The sequence below is a fragment of the Setaria italica genome, chromosome VIII, assembly GCF_000263155.2.
Source record: "Setaria italica strain Yugu1 chromosome VIII, Setaria_italica_v2.0, whole genome shotgun sequence".
Taxonomy (NCBI): Eukaryota; Viridiplantae; Streptophyta; class Magnoliopsida; order Poales; family Poaceae; genus Setaria; species Setaria italica.
Genome location: NC_028457.1, coordinates 8,287,704 through 8,301,044, shown reverse-complemented (window position 1 = coordinate 8,301,044; position 13,341 = coordinate 8,287,704). Strand labels below are relative to the sequence as shown.

The window sequence follows — 13,341 nt, the reverse complement described above, 5'->3', positions numbered from 1 at the left end:
ACAAACATTCCTGATGAATTTGATGATGGGTATTAAGAGTTGGGCTGCTAGCAGATTTCAGATCTGCAACAAAGCTACTTTTGTGTTGTGTGCACTGCTTAGTATGTCATTAGGCTCTTAAGCTGTTGGTTGTGTCATTATGTGGTTGTTATAAGACTCTAGCTTATGTTTGTAATGTGGCTGTGACTATTATTATTTAAGCCACTAATATCTAAGGCTCTAAACTTGTGAACCGATTTGGTGATGCCATATTGCTACCCATGTTGTGTTTTCATCCACTCTCGCTGCTAGTTGATCTCAGCTTACATAATTTGCATCTGTCCTAGTCTTGCTGAATTGCTTATTGTATATGCAGCTTGCTGCTTGGGAAAAGGAAAGAGAGTTCAAAAGGTATTTCACTTGAATGCTTGATCCATATTTCATTTGATTAATGATTGCAACAAATTTCTATTACATAATTACATTCCACACATGTTGAAACTTGCAAGGGGATGCATGCTACATGGATCAAGCCAGCAGGGGAAACCGGAAAGAGGAGGATCACTAGTACATATGCTCCAGAATTGGCAGCAAAGAGGTATGAATCAATGTATGTTCGCGCTGCTCCATTGTAGGTTAGGATATGAGTATAGCGTCGCCTCGCCGCGCACCTTATTTGCCAAGGCGTCTAGAATGGGGTAGGTCGACGAGCCTCGCCTTGGCGTCTTAAAAACCATGTTTGAAGTAACTAGCAAAATAGCCCACGCTAATATATAGCATGACTAGATCCACTTTAATTTTTTTTCTTTATTTCTAAAAAATGAAAGGCACACATCTAATAGACTCATAAGATGATGAAGTATTGTGTTTAAGGATCAAAGATATACAAACCCATTTTTTCCTTGTTGTCTTGTTGCTGTGCTATATATTTTTTTCTACGTTATTTGAGCCCCTCGCTATCCAGTGACACCTGTTTATAACTCTGTTTTGGCTTTGTTAAAAAAACTATATCAGCAAACATAGTAACTTCTTTTAACACTAGATGGATGCTAGCTAGCTAACGATGGTCAGCATTCGTTTCAGAGACAATTCCCTGCGTACCATTAAAAAAGTTCACAATCCCATATTTACCACTAGAAAAATTCTTGAGCTCAAGAGCCACTACTTGAAATTTTTATACCCTCCTATGCCACTGTCGTTACTTCCCCCGTTACTCAAACTCACCGTTGGTGCTATACTGCTATTGAACTTGTCAGATTTTTGTGGGAATAGCCAAAGTGCCCCTGGCTCCAAGCCAACAGCTCCTGAAGTCTTCAATGGCGATGGTCCCCCGGTTGCTTGCAGGTGGGGTGAGGGCACGTGCAGCTGGGAGCCCCAAGCTCCCCGGCCCGCGCAGCTGGGCTTGTGGCTCTGCGCTGCCGTCGCCGCGCTGCTCTTGCAGTCTTTGCTTCTCTCCCTCACCGTACTCCACTCACGCCTCTCGTTGTCTGCACAAGCCTGAGAGCTTGCTCTCATGGCCCGCGGCACTGGAGTGCTGGACGGCAACGGCTGGAGTTCAAGAACGACGGCGGCGCTCTAGAGGAAATTCATCGATGTCTTCAGGTGGTTGAGGCTCGGCTCGATGTTGGAGCCGATGGGTTGCATCAATGGCATCCAGGCTTCACGCGGTCAGCGAAGGTCCTGCTATGGAGAGGCGATGAGGACTAGCAGGCTGGGTGCGGCTTGGTGAGAGGAAGCTGGAGGTGCCGGCGTCTTCGTCCAGCGAGCGACGGGTGCGGCGAAGGCCGGTGGCGGCGCTTGCTCCGTCAAGCTCCAAGCCACGGCGGCGCTGCACGAGGGGTGGGCGAGTTGAATAGAGAAGCATGCGGAGGCCAGGGCCAAGGTATCGTCGTGCTTGCCGCCTTGCCGGATTAGCTCCGATAACGTGTGCTTGAGCCACGAGAATATGGGAAAAGAAAAGAGGAAGGTGGAAGACAAATTAGACGGAACTGGTTTCGAGGGAAAAAAAATTAAACTAATGCACAACAAATTTTCCAGTGGTTCATATGGAATTACGAACTTTTTTAATGGCGCGTAAAGCTCTTCATTTTAAGCACATTATCACTTAGCTTGTTTGTGGAGTCCCATTTGAGAAGATTATTTTATCAGATGCACCAAACAGATGTACCTCGTCCTCGATTAAAAATTGCCGCACTTCCAATGCTAAATATTACACTTAATACTATCCTCTTACTCCGAAATTATATAACTATACAAAGTGAATCCCCACGCGTGTGTGCCAAACAATCGTCAGTACTCAGTACACGCAGCCATTAATCTGGTGATGGGGAGACGGTAGGCCGGCAGTACGATCACCGGCGGCGGCACGCGCACGCACGCTGTCCGGCGATGGCCCCCGCTCCTAACTCGAGAGGCAGCTAGGCGGTCTGACGACTCCGGCCGCCAACCCGTGGGCGTACTTGCAGAAGGACTTCGCCGGCTTGCCCTCGTACGTCAGGTTGATGTTCTTGAGCGTGATCCTGGTGCACGGGTTGCTGCCGCTGCAGTCGAATCTCACCGCCACCGGCGTCGCGGACGTCCCCTCGATGTCCGCGTACTCCACGCCACTGATCTTCACCCCCGAGCTCTGATCAATCATCACCAACAACACAAAAGGATTGGTCAAGACGAAAGGCCGCTGCCGCCTGCCGCTGCGGAGAGCGAGAATCTCCGTTCACCTCGCCGGGGCAGTTGACGTTGCTGGGGCAGTAGTTCTGGTCGACGACGGCGGGGTTCCGCACGCCGCGCATGGTGACGCGCGCGAACGACACGCCGGCGACGAGCCCGCGGTTGGGCCTCCCCCACGTCTTGATCCGCATGCCGTTCTGCGTGCCGGTCAGCGCCGCCCCCTCCACCGTCACGTTCCGCACGGGCGCCTCGCCTGCGGCGTCCCCGCCCAGGCTCCCGATGCTGATGCCGTGGCCTGGGCCGCACCGGATGTTCCGGACGAGCACGTTGGAGGTTCCGGGTCCCAGGGACACGCAGTCGTCGCCGGTGCCGACCGTCGCGCCGAGGACGCGCACGCCGCGGGAGAGCTGGACGTGCACGCCGTCCGTGTTTGGGCTGTCGGCCGGCGCGGCGATCCGGACGCCCCGCAGCGTCACGCCGGTGCAGTCGAAGATGGCGAGGTGGACGTTCTTGCTGTTCAACAGCGTCAGGCGCCTCACGCTCACGTTGTTGGACTGGCTGATGTCCAGCGTCTGGCTCCGTTGCAATCGCAAATGCAGAATCTTGATCATCAGTCACATTGTTACGAAAGAATTCCATTTCATTTCTTTGCAATTCAATGATGATTTAAGATCGCTTACCGTGGTGCCGGGCGGGCATCGCCGGCCGGCTTTCTTGCACGCCCATCAGTGGGCCATCCCGTTCCCGTCCAGCGTCCCGCCGCGGATCTTGAGGCCGTGGGCGTAGTGGAACTGGATCTACGTCGTGCTGTCCACGGCCGCCGGCGCGACCACGGTTCCATCGACGGCCACGACCACGCCGGCGGCGCTCCGGCACGGGCCCCCGAAGTAGGCCCGGCTGACCAGGAACGTGCCCGCCGGGACGCGCACCACCGGCGCCGACCTGCCCGTGTAGTTGCACGCGGCGAGGAACGCCGGCGCGGAGTCTTCCCGGCCGCCGGGCCGCGCGCCGTAGCCCACCACGTTGTACTCCGCCGCTGCCGCCGTCATCACGACGAGCGCGAGAACGCCCATTTGGTAGCTAGCTTACGTGATTTTTGGAGGATGGGGAAGGGCGGACGTGCGTATTTGTGGGCAGTGGAGAAGTTAAAATCTTGCGTTGCGGCTTGCGGGTTGCGAATTGAAGGAAGGCGAGGAACGGATCATGGATCGCGTCGGTTGCTCTCTGCGGTGAAAGGTCATGCTCGTTGCCTCGGAATGCGTGGAAGATCAGGGGATGGCAGGCAATTGCAGGTTTCGAGTGATCAGGGACCGTACGATGAGCCGGTGATGCTTAAAAGGGCGCCAACCATGCATGCAGCTTCATGTACAAGCAAGCGAGATACGGAGTACAATTCATGTGGGGACACAAGGCAAACAGGTGCACTGTGCACACGGTCGTGCTAAGCCAAAACTTGTTGACAAGCCTTGCTTGACTAGGCAAATAAACTAGCTCGTTCTCAGCTAAGCCAGGCTGGCTCTATCACAGCGTTTGGTTCCATCGAGCTAGGATGGCAGTTACAAATGTTGTTTGCAGTTTGCTTCGTGGCCATCGTCCTTGCCGACGAGAGAGCGAGCCGTTTTGGCTCTTCGGGGCTGGGGGTTTTGCTTGCCCGTGTAGGCAGTAGGCTAGCTTGCTCCTAAAAGCTAGAATTTTTTGATAAATCCAACTGCAATACCTAGCCATGAAAGGCTAGAATGGTTCTAGCCAGAGATCCAAACTTTGTTGTAGCACATGTGCTGCTACAGTAGTCTTTTACATTATATTGAAGTAACGAGATTAATAATTATATTGAAATAACGAGTCATCAATAACTTATATTGAAATAAATAATTTTAAAATAACAGTTGTCAACAATAATGATATAATGGAAGTTAGCTAAGAAGAGGGATTTTTTTTTCATGGTGAAACGAGATTTATTTGTTAGCATTAATTAAATTTGGTAATTTTTGTGTGGTTTGATGGAACCCAAGTTTTTGTTAATACAAAAGTTCATCTCATGTTTCCAGTTATGCTATAGTTGAGCGCAAACAAAAAGGGGTAAATTATTTGCTAACATCACTTTGGATTTTGTATTGTATATTTATGGGCTATTTAGTTGCAGAGATTGGTAGAAGAGAATAAAAAGTTAAACGTGCAAGATTAAATCCTTGTTTTGGAATTTTGAGTTTGATTGTTTACCTTACTCCTTTTCTGGTTGGTTAGAGTAATCCAAAATGCTACAAAAGGCTTCACCATTGTTTTTCGTGTTGATTGACTGAATCAACACATCATCAGAACATACAAGCATATATACATAGACTTAGGGCCAATTTGGTGGAGCTTCAGAGGCTCCAGCTCCTCCTGATGCGCTACTGTAGCGTCAGAGGAGCTGGAGCCGGAGGAGCCACAATTTGTGGCTCCATCGGTTCCTCCTTGGTTTGTGAGAGGGAAGGAGAGAAAGAGAAAAACAGCTCATGTGAACAATGTCGGAGCAACACCGCTACAGTGCTGTGGCGGAACCGCCCAACTTAAGCTGGTTTAAGTGCGCCTAATCGCTGTCGGAACAGCAATTATTTGAAACGCACCTAAAACAGCATAAGTCCGGTAGTCCGTCGAGTGTCCCTAGGACTCCTCGAAAGATCCACGACGTGTCTCATAGCCATACATCAGGATAGTATCCGCGATGGGATAACATTAACAAACATTACATTTTTACATACATATAAAAGGTACGAGTTATTACAGAACATAGATTGAAGCAAACTTAGCGGTGCAGTGTTAGACAGAGTTCTAAGATTTAAACATAAACAGTTCAGGAGGAGATGAGCATGTAAAACTTCTTCTCTAAGGGCATTGTGAGACTCAGGACAATACCCTAGGGCTTCGGGGTTTCCTCCTCTGTAGACTCCTGCGGAGCTTTTGAAAGATAGCCACAAGGGGAAAACCCTGAGTACGGGGTACTCAGCAAGTCTTACCCAACTAACCAATATAATAGTTTTCTTTGGAATGTATGCTAGCTTTTTGGTGTGTTTGGCTAACACAACTTTTGCCGAAAAGCTTACTACGAGTGATGCCTTAGTTTTATCTTTTATTTGGGTTAAGTTATTACCTAACCATTCTAAATGATAACAGAAAGTAAAAACAACCATAGATGTTAAGTCATACATCAAATATTATCAGAAGCTATACACCGCATGAATTTATACTACGATGCTTAACAGTGATCAAGTGCATTCATAACCAAGAATTGCGGCGATCCGAATCAATTTACATCCTGCAGGAGAGTACCCTGATCACCAGCCTTATACGACTGTCCAGGTCGTACCTAACAACCTCTCGATTAGCAAAATCAATGATTAGGAATACGACTACCCGGACCCAGGGATGCACCCCCACATGGGACCCCACGTCTGGCCCGATCACCATGTGAGTTTCAGGCTACACCCCTGCCAATCTCCAGCACGTCAAGTGCGGGTACGAAGTATTCCCGATCAGAGAGTTTACTAACCTACTGGGCTTTACTGGTCCCATACCCAGTAAGTGATCAGATGCTTATCACTTGATCAAAGGTTAAGACAACGAATCGGACCTTAACCAAATTAATCTAGCAGACAGAACTACATCTCTAGCTTCTGTCCGCTTTCAACTTTCCAAGTTATCTTCCATAAGCAACATGTATGACTTAAAAGTTTTCCTTAAGGTTGGTAAACCAAGCATTTAAGCAACTAAGCATTTCTAGACTTGGGTTATCTTCTAAGGTTTGAACAAGTGGCAAAGATGTCCTTAAAGCAAGGTATGATTATACACAAGAATAGGTTTCAAGCAACTCCTAGACTTAGTGCATACATATAGCAAATAACCGATAATTGGACACATGAAATAACGACTCCAAAATAGATAGGTATAAATGCACCGAGGCTTGCCTTGTTCGCTCAAAAAGTTAGTATTCTCTGACGGGTTGGCTTCACAGGGGACTAATTCAAAACCTTCTTCGAACTCCGAAGGTCCTTCTGAAAATTCCAAATATTCTCCTTCTGGTGCTTCGGGATCTATAGCACAATACATGCAGGGGTTAGAAATGCAAAATTTTGAATAAAAGACTATACAACTTTCCTTCATGATAAAGTTGCAAGCCAACAAGGACTATACAACCTATCATGATAAAGTTGCAAGCCAACACACATAAACCCAAAAAGATTAACCCACAATTTTATTTTTCTTACTTAACCCTCCTTAAGGCTTTTTCTTTTATCTTTAGAAAAAGTTATAATTATTTTCTAACTTGAAAACCTAATTTCCTATGAGTTAAGAATAATTTGTGATTAAGAAAATGTTATTTCATATTTTATACATTTTATAAATATTAAGTATTTATTTAATTACCTTAAAAGGAAGGAATTAAATAAATACCTGAATTTTTATTATTTTTCTAGGGTGTAAAAAATTTAATGCATAAAGGAAAATAAAAAAAGCCTAACAAAATTTGTTTCACTAATTTTGGACTCTCCTAGAAATTTCTGTGATTTAAATGGTGTAAAACGGATTTAAACTAATTACTTTCTTAAAGGAAATCTAATTTTCCCGAAAAACACCCGGAAAAACTTTTCTTACTCAGCCCAACTCTACCCCCCTGTCATGCGCACTGGGCCCCACGGCGCGGACCCCACCTATTTACTGCTCCACTTACCCGCCGGCCATTGCTCCCCTTAACGGGCCCCGTGGGCCGTTTTCTTTTTCTTTCCCCTTCTCCGACCCGACACCGGCCCAACGGCCCTTTTCCTTTTTCTCTTTTCTCGCGAGCGCCCTGCGTTCCACTGGGTGTCCGGCCCTTGTAGGGATACGAGGTAGGCTACGCTAGCGCAAATCAAAATTTTCTACCGCGTATAACCAGGAAGAACTGCCGTATAAGGATCACGGGATTACCACTCGACGCACTACTGGTGCGGAAGATGTAGATATGCGTCGGTGCAGAGAAGACGATCACGTAGTCGTACGTAGTCGATCACGTCCAGCAGCTCCTCAGCAGCTCGTCCACGTGCACAGCAAGATCGCCTCCGGTGCCGCGGCTCGTCGTCGGCTCGTCGTGGCTCGTCGATGGCTCGTCCAAGTGCTGCAGGCGCAACACCTCCAAGGTATCCACACGTGCAGGGAGGAAGCGTCGCAAGCCGGATTGCTAGATCCGCGAGTTGCAACAGGCGAGGGCGTGGGAGGCGCGGCAAGTGTGTTCAGCCAAAAGGTGTAAACCCTAGGGCGCCCCCACCCCTCTATTTATAGAGGTTCCTGATGGGCCTCTGGATCCGAGGCCCATTAGCACTCCTAAACCTAATCCAACTCGGATCAGATCCGAATTGGGCTTCCAGCCCCTTAAGTGTGTGACCCTATGGGTTCGGATACGTATAGACATGGCCCGAGTACTCCTACTCGGCCCAATAGTCGGTAGCGGCCTCTAGCAAGACGTGCCAACTCCTATACGCATACGAAGATCATATCAGACGAACCATCACAACATAATATACATGCTATTCCCTTTGCCTCACGATATTTGGTCTAGCTTCAAGCTGACCGCTCTTTCTCGATCCTGTGATTCGGAATCCCTTTGTAGGTTAACTCTTAACCGTACGTAGCATGGCCATGCATTTTCGGATCCGATCACTCGAGGGGCCCAGAGATATCACTCTCAATCAGAGAGGGGCAAATCCCATCTTGATTGACCATGTCTCATAGCATGCTTCTTGACAAACCCGAAAGCTACCTTTATAACTACCCTATTACGGCGTAGCGTTTGATAGCCCCTAAGTAGGTCGATCCACATCTAGAATACATGCGACAATCTCAGGTCTAAGGACAAAGCATATATGTTGTTTAAAGAGAGAACTACTTCTTGTGTTGGGTCAGTCCTAACACATGTCTCCACATGTGTCCACATTATTAGTTCAACATCTCCATGTCCATGACTTGTGAAACATAGTCATCAACTAATACATGTGCTAGTCTAATATTCATGTGTGTCCTCACATGAACTCCGACTAGGGACAACTTTAGAATAACCATACAAGTAAAGAGTTTCACATACAATTCACATAATTGCAAATCAATTCAAGTAGCCTTTAATGGATATTCAATGAACACAATATACAAATCATGGATACAAATGGAATATCATCATCTCTATGATTGCCTCTAGGGCATACCTCCAACAGTCTCCCACTTGCACTAGAGTCAATCTAGAAGGTACCTAATACCCATAGCTCTTACATGCGCATCATGCTTAGCCTGCGGGAGTGGTTTTGTCAACGGATCAGAAATGTTCAGATCCGTGTGTATTTTGCATATCTTGATCTCACCCCGGTTAATGAAGTCTCGAATGAGATGAAATCGCCGCATTACGTGTTTGTTCTTCTGGTGGTTCCTTGGCTCCTTTGCTTGCGCAATTGCCCCATTGTTATCACAGTAGAGATTCAATGGGCTGGACGCATTCGGGAACACACCAAGCTCAATGAGGAAATTCCTAATCCAAACACCTTCCTTCGCGGCTTCCGAAGCCGCGATGTACTCGGCTTCCGTCGTAGAATCGGCCACCGTCTCCTGCTTGGAACTCTTCCAACTAACAGCACCACCATTCAGTGTGAACACAAATCCTGATTGTGACTTTGAATCATCTCTGTCGGTTTGGAAACTAGCATCGGTGTAACCTGTTACAACGAGCTCCTCCTGACCTCCATATACGAGGAACATATCTTTAGTCCTTCTCAAGTACTTAAGAATATTTTTCACCGCTGTCCAGTGACTCTCACCTGGATCAGATTGGTGTCTGCTTGTCATGCTTAGCGCATATGAAACATCTGGGCGAGTACTTATCATTGCATACATGATAGATCCAATAGCCGAGGCATATGGTACTCTACTCATGCGATCCCGCTCATCAGCAGTCGAAGGACACTGAGTCTTGCTGAGATGTATGCCATGTGACATAGGCAAGAACCCTTTCTTTGCCTCTTCCATGCTGAACCGCTTCAACACTTTGTCAATATAAGTATCTTGGCTCAAACCTATAAGCCTTCTCGATCTATCTCTATAGATCTTAATGCCCAGAATATATGCCGCTTCCTCTAAGTCCTTCATCGAAAAACTATTTTTCAGTGAAGTCTTTACGGACTCAAGCATAGGAATGTTATTTCCAATCAGTAATATGTCATCCACATATAAGATTAGAAATACTACAGAGCTCCCACTAACCTTCTTGTAAACACAAGACTCTTCTTCGTTCTTGGTGAAGTCAAACCCTTTGACCACTTCATCAAAACGAATGTTCCAACTCCTAGATGCTTGCTTCAATCCATAAATGGATCTCTGAAGCTTGCATACCTTTCCAGCATTTTTCGGATCGACAAAACCCTCGGGCTGTATCATATACACGTCCTCAGCTAGGTTTCCATTCAGGAAAGCTGTCTTGACATCCATCTGCCATATCTCATAATCGAAATATGCAGCTATAGCTAGAATAATCCGAATGGACTTAAGCATCACTACGGGCGAGAAGGTCTCGTCGTAGTCAACTCCTTGAACTTGTCGAAAACCTTTTGCGACAAGTCGTGCTTTATAGATGTGAACATTTCCATCCATGTCCTTTTTCTTCTTATAGATCCACTTGCACTCTATGGCTTTAACACCATCAGGCGGGTCAACCAAGTTCCAAACTTGATTGTCTCCCATGGACTCTATTTCGGATTGCATGGCACTCTGCCATTTTTCAGAGTCTGGGTCCATCATTGCTTCTGCATATGTCGCAGGCTCATCATTGTCCAACAATAATATTTCTCGCATTTCGCGGAGCCTTGCCGACCTTCGTGGTTGTGGCGGTGCTTCTCTTGCCATGGGTATCTCAACTTGTTCTGCTACGTTAGCATCACTCATTGATTCTTGCCCGATTGGCTCATCTTGAACTTCTTCAAGATGCACTGTCTTTCCACTCTTTTCTCCTTTGAGAAACTCTTTCTCTAGGAAAACCCCGTTCCGAGCGACAAACACTTTGCCTTCTGATCGGTTGTAGAAATAATATCCCAAAGTTTCCTTTGGATATCCCACGAAAATGCACTTATCCGACTTGGGTGTGATCTTGTCCGACTGAAGTCGCTTGACAAACACTTCACATCCCCAAATCTTTAGAAAAGACAAACTGGGAACCTTTCCAGTCCATATCTCATATGGTGTCTTAACTACGGATTTAGATGGTACCCTATTTAGTGTGAAAGCTGCTGTTTCTAGAGCGTATCCCCAAAATGACAACGGTAGGTCCGACTGGCTCATCATTGATCGAACCATGTCTAACAAAGTTCGATTACGTCGCTCGGACACACCGTTTCTCTGAGGTGTTCCAGGCGGCGTAAGTTGTGGAACAATTCCACAACTCTTTAGATGATTGCTAAACTCGTGGCTCAAATACTCGCCTCCACGATCAGATCGTAAGGCCTTAATTTTCTTGCCACGCTGATTTTCAACTTCATTCTGAAATTCCTTGAACTTTTCAAAGGTTTCAGACTTGTGCCTCATCAAGTAGACATAGCCATATCTACTAAAATCATCAGTGAAAGTTATGAAGTATTGGAATCCTCCTCTAGCCGTCGTGCTCATTGGTCCGCATACATCACTATGTACGAGTTCCAACAAGTCTACTGCTCTCTCAGGAAATCCTGTGAAAGGCGTCTTGGTCATCTTGCCTAGCAAGCAAGCCTCACATGTCTCGTATGATTCAAAATCAAACGAAGTTAGAAGTCCATCAGAATGGAGCTTCTTCATGCGCTTTTCACTTATATGACCCAAACGACAATGCCACAAGTAGGTAGGACTCAAATCATTAGGCCGAGGCCTTTTAGCACTTACATTACAGACAGGTGAACCATCAAGATTTAAAACAAACAATCCATTCACAATGGGTGCAAAAGCCATAAACATATTATTCTTAGAGATCACACAACCATTGTTTTCACTCGCAAATGAATAACCATCCTTCATCAAGCATGAAGGAGACAAAATGTTTCGACTTAAACTAGGAACAAAATAACAATTATTCAACTCCATAATAAATCCTGACGGGAGGTGGAGTTGCATCGTCCCGACGGTCAAAGCAGCAACTCTTGCATTATTGCCCACGCGGAAATCAACTTCTCCTCTTTCCACGCTTCTACTTCTTATCATTCCCTGCATCGAATTGCAAATATGAGCAACCGATCCGGTATCAAATACCCAAGAATTAATAACTGTATCAGCGAGAAATATGTTGTCTATAACATTAACAACAAGCGTACCTGAGGTAGAAGTACTCTTACTTCCGCCGTTCTTCAACGAAGCTAGGTACTGCTTGCAGTTTCTCTTCCAGTGACCAAGTTCATGACAGTAAAAGCACTCTTTATCTGGAGCAGGTCCAGGTCCAGCTTTAACCTTGGGCGGTGGGTTTGGCTTGGACGTTCCAGCCTTGCCCTTCTTCTTCCAAGAATTGCCCTTCTTCTTAAAGCTGGGCTTGTTCTGTATCGCCATCACATGGCTGGTACTAGCGCTTTTCTTAATGTCAGCCTCTGCTGTCTTGAGCATACCACACAGCTCATTCAATCCCTTCTCCGTCCCATGCATATGGTAGTTCGAGATGAAGTTCCCATAGCTGGGCGGAAGAGACGAAAGAATGAAATCAGTGGCCAACTCTTGGCCCAGTGGGAAGCCTAGCTTCTCCAACCGTTGAGTGTAACCAACCATCTTGATTACGTGTGGTCCTACTGCTGCACCTTCTGCTAGCTTGCTCTCAACAAAGGCCTTAGACACATTGAACCTTTCAGTCCTGGCCTGTGTTTGGAACATGTCTCTAAGCGCCACGATCATATCGTGCGCCTCATGGTTTGTTTCGAACTGCATCTGCAGCTCGGGTTCCATGCAAGCAAGCATAAGGCAGCTTACTTCAAGGTTAGCATCACATGCTTTCTTGTAAGCATTCTTAGCAGCAGCGGGTGCATCCTCAGCAGGTTCTTCTGGTAGTGGGTTGTCTAGAACATCTTCCTTTTTCTCAGCCCTGAGAACAATTCTCAGGTTGCGGATCCAATCCGAGTAGTTTGTTCCATTCAACTTGTCCTTCTCAAGGACCGAACGCAAAGCAAACGATGTGGTGGTGTTGCTAGGTGCCATTTAATCTACAACAAAAGTAATACAAAATACACTAAGACAAACGTATCCATGATAGAGCAAATTACATTAAACTATTTTAACAGAATCTACTCCCACTAAAATCAATATCCCTCTATTGAAACTTAGTGATTCAGGATCCACAACTAACAAGTCTACTAGTGAGCTTTAGCATCACCGCTAGCAAACGAGGTAGATCGGTAAGCAACTTTTGCTAATCATATCACATATGACTCCTGTTGTTGGGTGACATCTCTATGTCTCGGCGCCCAACCTTTATGCCCCAAGGTCCTTAACCGTTAAGATGATCTCGTTAAGCAAACCAACCCTTATGCGTGTAAGTGTCCGACACAAACCCATCTAGTCAAGGAAAACTAGTGGCACCCTAATTTCATAGACCCACCACAAATTGTACAAGACATGGGACGGTGCAAGTTTTAGTTGGGAGGGCATACTAACTTAAAATTTGCGAGGGATCGTTCTACTTCTAACATCACAGCATGCAGA

At 46.4% G+C, this 13,341-nt stretch overlaps 1 pseudogene; it reads right to left on the bottom strand.

Moving 5' to 3' along the window:
* Positions 1 to 2,380: 2,380 nt before the first annotated feature.
* Positions 2,381 to 3,719, bottom strand: LOC101766746 (annotated as a pseudogene).
* Between the last annotated feature and the right edge of the window lie 9,622 nt (positions 3,720 to 13,341).